Here is a 9,188-nt window from a genome sequence, read left to right as displayed (position 1 = left end):
GAGGGACTGGTCCTTGGAGAGGGACATCATGTTTGGCAGAGTGGAGGGGCGGCGAAGGAGAGGAAGACTTTTGGTGAGATGGATCGATTCTGTGACTGGATCGGTGGGAATAAGTGCATTTGAGATGGCTAGGTTGGCACAGGATAGAACAGCATTTAGAGAACTTGTACTTAGGGTCGCTATGAGTTGCAAGCGACTCGATGGCACATAACAACAACAACAACAATTCCTTCAGAAATAGATGGCTGATTCTGCTTTCTAGTGAAGAAATACTTATTAATATCCTGCATTATGCAGATGACACAACTTTGCTTGTTGAAAGTGAGGACTTAAAAAGCTGAACAAGATCGAAAAATATAACTTTAAATATAGATTGCAATTCAAATCAAGAAGACTTTAGTCCTCATCAATAGACCAAAAATCAATATAATAGTAAATTAAGTAAATATTGAAGTTGTAAACAGTTTCAGCTTACTTGGATCCAGTAAATACCATTGGTCCTAGTAGTCAGGAGATGAAGAAATGTATTGTACTGGACAAGTATACTGTCAGGAAACTCTCCCAATAACTAAGGAGAAACATTATCTGTTTGAAGACCAATGTATGCTTCATTTAGGCTGTGATATTTCAAATCTACCATACATCTGAAAGCTGACAATGAATAAAGATGACAGAAGAATGGATGACTTTGAGCCATGATGTGGGAGAAGAGAATTGAATATACCAAGGACTGACAAAAGAATGAACATGTATGTCTCAGAGATAGTGTCAGAGTGTTCCACTGAGGCATTAATTACAAAGCTTCAACTCTTATACTTTGGATGTGTTGCTAGAAGAGGCTAATCTTTGGAAGGGACCTCATGTTTGTAATGGTGGAGGGTCAATGAAGGAGAAGAAGACCTTTAACCAGCTGGATTAACAGAGTACTGTGGCAATGGGTTCAAGTGTTTCAGAGATGATAAGGATGGCACAGTATAGGACAAATTTGAGATCTTCTGTTCATGGGGTTGCTATGAGTCATATTGGCTTTATAACCATTATATTAGCTCCCTTTTGTCTCAAGCTACCTTAAGGGCAGACATATGATATTATAATCATCAACAGCTGTGGGACTAGGATAAGAGTGAAAGTGCTTCCCACGCTGAGTATTAAGACTTGAGGGGGACTCAAGCAAGACCCTGGAAACTTAAGCAAGATCCTGGTGGTGAGATCCTGGGGATGGTGGTGGAGAGACTGTGACACTGGTGTGGAGAAACTATGGGAAGGTGTAACCAGAGGAACTCAGAGATAAAGACCACATTGAAAGTTTTTCTGTTCTAACTAGATAATGGAAGGGAAAGATGAATATCAAACTGAATCCAGGACTTTTATTAATTAAGGAACTGTGTTTGCTATTACTATGGATAGAGACTGCTGGACTAAAGCTAGACCCGTATTTTGAGATATTCTTTACCTCTCCCACTCTCCAAATTATTCCTTTAAAAAATCCCACTGTTGGAATCTACCACAAGTCTCAGCCACCACCCCCCTCTAGCAACAACAATATTGCCTAGTGTGTAGAATTTGTGCTGATAATAAAAAAAACAAACAAGCAATTCAAACCTCAAACTGTGCCTCAGGAGAAAAACTGAAAATTCCCTCTCATGTGATTTACAGACTCTGAAAACCCTCTCTCTAGACAGCCAGTTAGGAAGAAATTCCAACTTGAAGGCAATGAGTTTTGAGATTTTGATCACTATTTTTAAAATTCTGTTAACATGAATCAAATATATTAAATTTCTTGTATTTAATATTGTATGGCATGGTCATTTATGTATGCATCGTTGTTGTTTGATATCATTAAATTTGCTATAATTGACTGCGAACCATGATCAACATAGTGAAACACCCTCTACCTCATCCTATCTTCACATCCACTGCTATATCTGAACACACTGTTGCATCTCATTGTTAATCCATCACATTAGAAATACAAAGGGTGCAAATAATTTTGCTGTATCATCATCATTTTCATTATATTTCTTCATTTGTTGTTTCTCTCTAATGAACACTGTGATCATACAACCACTTAGTTTATAGCAATAGTAGCTCTCTGCAAATTATTCAATCTGAAAATTTATTGCAGACAAAACTGGTTCCAGACTTCAAAAATAAATGGAAAAGTTGGAAACATAATAGCTTTATTGGTTTCTGAGAATTGAAACATTGAATATGGCTAGAAGAGAATGATGTCCAAAAAGAGTAGCCAGTAGTTGTAGTGGTGGTGGCTTAGTGATAAGGATTTGTGCTACCAATCCAACGATATGAAGTTCAAATCAACCAGCTGTTATGCAGGAAAAATACAGGCCATCTTCTCTCATTTGTTTTACATTCTCTAAAAACCCACTGGAGGACCAGCTATGCAGCAACAACAATAGCAACAGTTGTTGTATGCCTTCAACTATCAAGTCCATCTCAAGTTGTTGTGTACTGTTGAGTTGGGACAAACTCACAGCTGACCTTCCAGCATGTTTTCAGAGGAGCTAAACACAGGGAAGGAGATTTTTCACCTTTCTCCCATGGAAGCAACTGGTGAATTCTAATCACCTTTCCTTATTTTGGTAGTGCAAAACCTTACCGGTAAGCCACCAGTACTCCCTATTTCAACTCCTGGTGATTCTATATGAAGAACAATAAACTGCCTCATTCTTTACCATCGTTACAATCATTGTGATAATGAGCCAAGTTTTTCAGTCACTTTTCCAATTCTTATCATTGAAGGTCTTTTTTTTTCTGATTCAAGATTTGTTCTTCTTGATATAATATCCAAGGTACATGAGATAAAGTTTTTACATCCTTCCCTCCAAAGACTTTTGGCTCTAATTCTTTTTTTTAAATTTTATTTTATTTTATTAATTTTAATGAATATTTACAGAGATTTTGGATTTCCGTTCATTCATTGTTGCACTATTTTCTCTATCCCCTCTGACTCTAATTCTAACACTGATTTTTCATTCTTCTGAAAATTAGTTCATTAATACTCTTTGCTTATATTATAATTCATGGGCCTTAATTCTTCTCTTTTCCTACACTTTATGAAAATTATGTGATTAAAAATATGGTTTTAATGAATTTATTTTAGTCCTCAAAGTTATGTCTTTGCATTTTATAATTTTAAAGAGTTCTTCTGCAGCATATTTAGCCAATGCAATATGTCTCTTGATTTCTTTACTGATACTTCCATGAGGCTGGGCTGTTGATTCAAGAAAAATTAAATTCTTAAAAACATCATTCTTTTCCTCTACTGATCATAGTGCTTCTTATTGAGTCAGTTTTGATGATTTTCATTTCCTTTAGATTGTATTGTAATCCATATTGAAGGCTATAGTCTTTGATCTTCATCATCACCAAGGTGTTTCAATTCCTCTTTCACTTTCAAGAAGCAAAATTGTGTTACCTGCATGTCATAAAGTGTTAATAAGCCTACTTCCAATACTGATGTCATATTCTTCTTACAGTTCAGTTCCACAGAATATTTGCTCAGCATATAGTTTGGATAGGTAAACAGCAAACTATGCACAATGGTCCTAATTTTAAACTACAGAGTATCTCTCGTAGACATCTAGTGGTACCATAACAGACATATCATAACTTTAACAAATATAAATGTATTCAGTTATATTCTATAATATGTCAACTTCAGGGTACAAATTTAGAGGAGGGCCTCTCCTCTCTATTAGTTTCTTAAGAAAGTCTTTGTTTCCTTTAGCAACTATAAGCATAGAATTCCCTGGAAGTTAACTTGTGTCTTGGACTTCCTTCTTAGCTGGGTTTCCTCTCCTTTTATCTCTAGTGAGATAGAAAATGCTACAGGCTACACTCAAGAAAAATTCCTTTAACAATTGATCAGGCGTCTATTACATTCTACTTTTACTCTTTTTAAAACTATTTGGTTTATCCGATAATTCAACTCATGATTTTATTTCTTTTTTCTGCTCAAAAGGTTATCTTTTACTTGTATACAAATAACCCACAAGCATTATTAACTGTTTAGGAATTCTAAATATTCCCAGTGTCATCCATAGTTTGTTATGACTCTTACAGAGTCAAGAAAACACCAGTCAACCTCTTTCTGGAATTCTCTGTTATCAGTTAAAATCTAACTAGAATGAACAAATATCTCTCATTCCACATTCTCTTCTGAATCCAGCACAAATTTCTGGCATTTCTCTATCACTACTATGGTTTTGGGGTGTTTGTTTGTTTGTTTCTGGCAAGCTTACACTTGTACACAATATTAAAGATCTTTTAAAATACTTTCTTTGTTTTGTGAGATTACCATTCTTTGGAAAAAAGTACAAGTATTAATCTCTTTCAATTAGTTAACCCAGTACCTATCTTCCAAAATTCTTAACACAAATGGGCACCTCCAGCACTGTATTCATTTGTTGAAACATCTTGTTTTATATTTTGTCTGTTCCAGAAGTCTTGTTCTCTGCTATTGTCTTCCAAGAAGATTCTAGGTGCTAAAAACTCAAAAGCTAATAAAACAATTAAGACAGCAGAAAGTCCAAACAGGTTTTTTTGCTACATGTTGTTGTTGTTATTGATTGTCTTCGAGTTCAGCACAACTCATAGTGATAGTAGATACTAAATACAGAAAGAGCTAACACTAAAATATTAAAATTTTCAGTACAGAATCTGTGTTTTTCAGAGGTCTCATAGTCGCCTTTTCAGTCAAATACAAAATAGATGGTCAAAGCACCAACATAACTAAACACTAAATCAGAGTACTGAAAAGCACAACAGTGACTCTGAAATATGTTCCAGTAAAGTAAACCCATTGGTTTCATTCTTTACTCTAAGGTCACCTAGTGGTAAGAAGCTGTGTTGCAATCACAGAAGTACTTGGTTTGAACCCACCAGTTAGTTACTCCATAGGAAAAGGATGGGCAATTTTCTCCTGTGTGATTTACTGCCTCTGAAAACCCACTGGAGGGTCAGCTATGAGTTAGTTCTGACTTAATGGTGTCGTTGTTGTTGTTATGTGCCCTCAAGTTCCTTGTGACTCATAGCGACCCTATGTACAACAGCCTTACACTCTCCTGTCCTGTGCCAATCACACTGTCTCTGATACACCCATCCCAATTACCCCAGTCACTGAATCAATCCACCTTGTAGGGGGTCTTCCCCTCTTGCACTGTCCCTCCAAACTCCCAAGCATGATGTCCCTCTCCAAGGACTGATTCTTCCTTATAACATGTCCAAATTATGTCAGATGAAGCCTCAGAATCCTTGCCTCCAAGGCGCAGCCAGGTTTAACCCTCTCAAGGATGAATCTGTTTGTCTTCTTAGCAGTCCATAGTACCCTCAATACTCTTTTCCAGCACCAGAGTTTAAAGACATCAATTCTTCTTCTATCCTACCTGGTCATTGTCCAACTCTCTGATGCATATCCAGTGATTTCAAATACTATGGCCTGTATCAGATGTACCTTAGTCTCCAGAGATGCACCATTGTTCTTCAGTACTTTGGAGAGGTCCCTAACAGCAGACTTTCCCATTGCAATATGTCTTTTAATTTCATGGCTGCTGGTGCATTTTGGGGTGCATTAGCCTATAAATATCTATGAGATCTAGTCAACAAACAAATGGATAGAGAAGCTCTGGTATATTCACACAACAGAATACTATGCTGCATTGAAGAACAAGGAACTCATGAAATATACAAAATGGGTGACCCTGAAGGACGTTATGCTGATCTCAGTTGCAAAAGAGACAAATACTGCATAGTGCCACTGTTATAAAAAACAGGGGTTGGGGGAGACTGAGAAAGAGGGGATAAATAATGTATCATGTATTCAAACAGATGAGAGAGAGAACTGTTTAAAAGGGATATATGATTAGCTATTATTGTTATGACAGGAGTCCTGAATGTAGGTAGTTTAGTGGAGTGGACTTGCAGGGAGGGATTATATAATAATGACAGAATTTTTATTTTACTTTTCAAAGGGAAGAGCAAATTTGGGGTGGGGGCAGGGAGAAAAGTACAACAATGAATGAATGAAAAAAAGAGTATAGTTCTATAATCTAGATTATATAATTAAGGGTGCTTTGGTAGTAGTGAATAGGAAGTTGTGACATCAATTCAAATACAGGAAGTTTTAATCCATCAACTACTCCACAGGGGAAAAAAAATGTCAATCTCTTCCTGAGTGATTTACAGGCTCCAAAACCCTGCTAGAATGTCAGCTACCTGTTGATCCCACCATGATGACACTTAATAACATTAGGGTTATAGTTCTGTAATGCAATACAGGAAGATCAAAAGATGATAAAGGAGATACACAAAATCATTGTTCCAAAAATTGGTCAACACTGAAATATTTCAGGAAATAGCATATGATTAAGAGCAATTCATAATGAAAGAAGAGGTTCAAGTTGCACTAAAGGCATCAGAAATATAAGGCCCCAGGAATTGAAGGATATCAATTGACATATGTAAACTAACAAATAAAACCCTGGATGTGCTCACTTATCTGTGTCAGGAAAGCTGAAAGACAGCTAGCTACCTGGACAAATGACTGGAAGTTATGTATATTTATTCCCATTCCAAGAAAGATGATACAATAGAATATTGAAATTATTGAACAATATTAGTATCACATGTAAGATAATATTGCTGAAGATCATCCTAAAACAGCTAGAAGAGCATATTGATGGAGAGTTACTGAAGTTTAGGCTGGACTTAGAAGAGGCTGTGACACTTGAAATATCATTGTTGATATCAGATGGTTCTTGGCAGAAAACAGAATACCAGAAGAATGTTCATTTGCACTACATTCAATACGCAAAGACATTTCCCTGTGTAAAAAGAGTAAGGACAACGTGTGGACAGTCATATTTCCCTTTACCAATTTCATAAAGTGGAACTGACCCAGTAAATAGCACCAATAACACAAAACCAATTCCAATGAGTTCAGACATGTCCTCTACTTTCCTGTATCTCTTTTTTATCATGTTAACACCAATATTTCTACTTTCCTGGGTCAAAACATCAATGTGATAGCTCACAGACCACACTGAACCATAGTCAAAAGAGAAAGAAAAGGGTTAAATTCCAATAACAGAATATAGACCAGATAGCTTCAGAAATGTGCGCACAGGTGCCTTAGCCTTGAGGCTCTTGGTTTTAGGACAGTGTTACAAAGTTCTTACTCCTGAAAATTATGGTTCTCCCCTCCTCAGTTCTCCAACAAATGGGTGGGAAGGTTTTTAGCTCTGGTTCCATGGCATAAGTCCACTCATCTCATGTAAGGCCTCTGATCTTCTGCTGTGACTGTTATGGCAGTTGTTTCTACAGGGCTTAGTCTGGCTAGTGCAAGAATCTCTGGTCCTCAAGGATAAGGTGCATTCTCTTCCTTAGTCTTTTCTAGTGATTAAGTTCCTCTGATTCTACTGCATAATTTGTTCAATTTAATGGTGAGACTAGCCAAACCTCTTATTCATTGGTGAGTCTAGCCAAACTTTTTGGTTTTGTTTTTTTTGGGGGAAGTTGGGGTTTTTTTTTTGCCAATTCTTTTAATACTATTATTTCCTCATACAATTTTTAGCCACTATTTTTGTGGATAGACTAAAAAGCCCTATTCACATATCCCTGCCCATTTTCATATGGTAAAGTAAGTTAAGGGATGTTGTTGCTGTTATGTGCCGTTGAGTCATCTACGACTCATAGTGACCCTAAATATAATAGCTCGGAAGCCGGCCCTGTTCTGAGCCAGTCTCACTGACTCTGACACACCTATCCCCATTGCCCCAGTTACTGTACCACTCCGTCTCTTCAGGGGTCTTCCTCTCCTATGCTGTCCCTCCACCCTTCTGAGCATGATGTCCTTCTCTAAGTATAGGTCCCTCCTGGCCATATGCCCAAATCATGGGAGACAGAGCTTCAAAATCCTAGTCTCTGAGGAGAAACTTGGCTTCACTTTCTTCAAAGCAGACCTATTTGTCTTCTTGGCAGTGCAGAGTATGTTCAAGACTCATCTCCAGCACAACTCAAAGGCATGAATTCTCCCATCATCCTTAGTTATCCAGTTCTCTGATACATAACAAGCAATTGTGAAGACTGTGGCCTCGATCAGGCATACCTTAATCTCTAGACTGATATTGTTGCTTCTCTGTACTCTGGAAAGTTTCCTTACCTAATGCAACTTTTCTTTTGGTTTCTTGACTGCTGGTACCGAGAGTGTTGACTGTGGAACCAAATAAGTATTAAAAGAGGATGGAAGGAGTATACAGAGTCACTGTACTGAAAATAATTGCCTGACACAGAAGAATTTCAAGAAACAGCATATTATCAAGAGGCAATGGTGATGAAGGAGAAAGATTAAGCTGCTCTGAAGTACTTGGCAAAAAAAAAAATAAATAAAGCCCCAGGAATTGATGGAATACCAACTGACATTATTTCAACAAACACATGCTGCCGTGGATGTACTCACCAGGTTGTGCTAGAAAGCTAGAGGACAGCTGCCTGGCCAACTGAATGGAAGAGATCCATATTTAGTTCTATTCCAAAGAAAGGTGATCCAACAAAGTGTGAAAATTAGCATACAATATCACATACAAGCAAAATCTTTATGAAGATTATCCAGAAACCACTGGAACAATACATTGACAGAGAACAACCAGAAATATAAGCTAGGTTTAGAAAAGGCCGTGGCACTAAAGACATTATCGTCAATGTCAGATGGTTTAGAAGAAAGCAAAGAGTACCAGAGAGATATATATGTGTTTCATTGACTATGCAAAGACATTTGACTGTGTGGATCACAACAAATTGCAATTAAACTTGAAGTTAATGGGAACCCCAGAACATTTGATTGTGCTTATGCAAAAAGTTAATTGATAGAAAAGTAATTTTGGACAATGAAGCCTTACCAGCACAGATTTTATGGATCATAACAAGCTATGGCTAGTATCAAGAAGAATGAGAATTCCAGAATACTTAAGTTTCCTCACACAAAATCTCTGATAATCCCAATATGCAGTTTTCTGAACAAAACAAGGGAACACTGCATGGTTTAAAATCAAGAAAAGTTTTTGTCAGAGCTACATCCATTCATCATACCTGTTCAATTTATATGTTGAGGAACTCATTCAAGAAGCTGGGCTCCATGAAGAAAATTGTAACATTAGGATAGGAGGAAGACT

The sequence above is a fragment of the Elephantulus edwardii genome, unplaced genomic scaffold (assembly GCF_000299155.1).
Source record: "Elephantulus edwardii isolate Elephantulus edwardi_28Jun2011 unplaced genomic scaffold, EleEdw1.0 scaffold00175, whole genome shotgun sequence".
Lineage (NCBI taxonomy): Eukaryota > Metazoa > Chordata > Mammalia > Macroscelidea > Macroscelididae > Elephantulus > Elephantulus edwardii.
Note: the sequence above shows the minus strand (reverse complement) of the source record.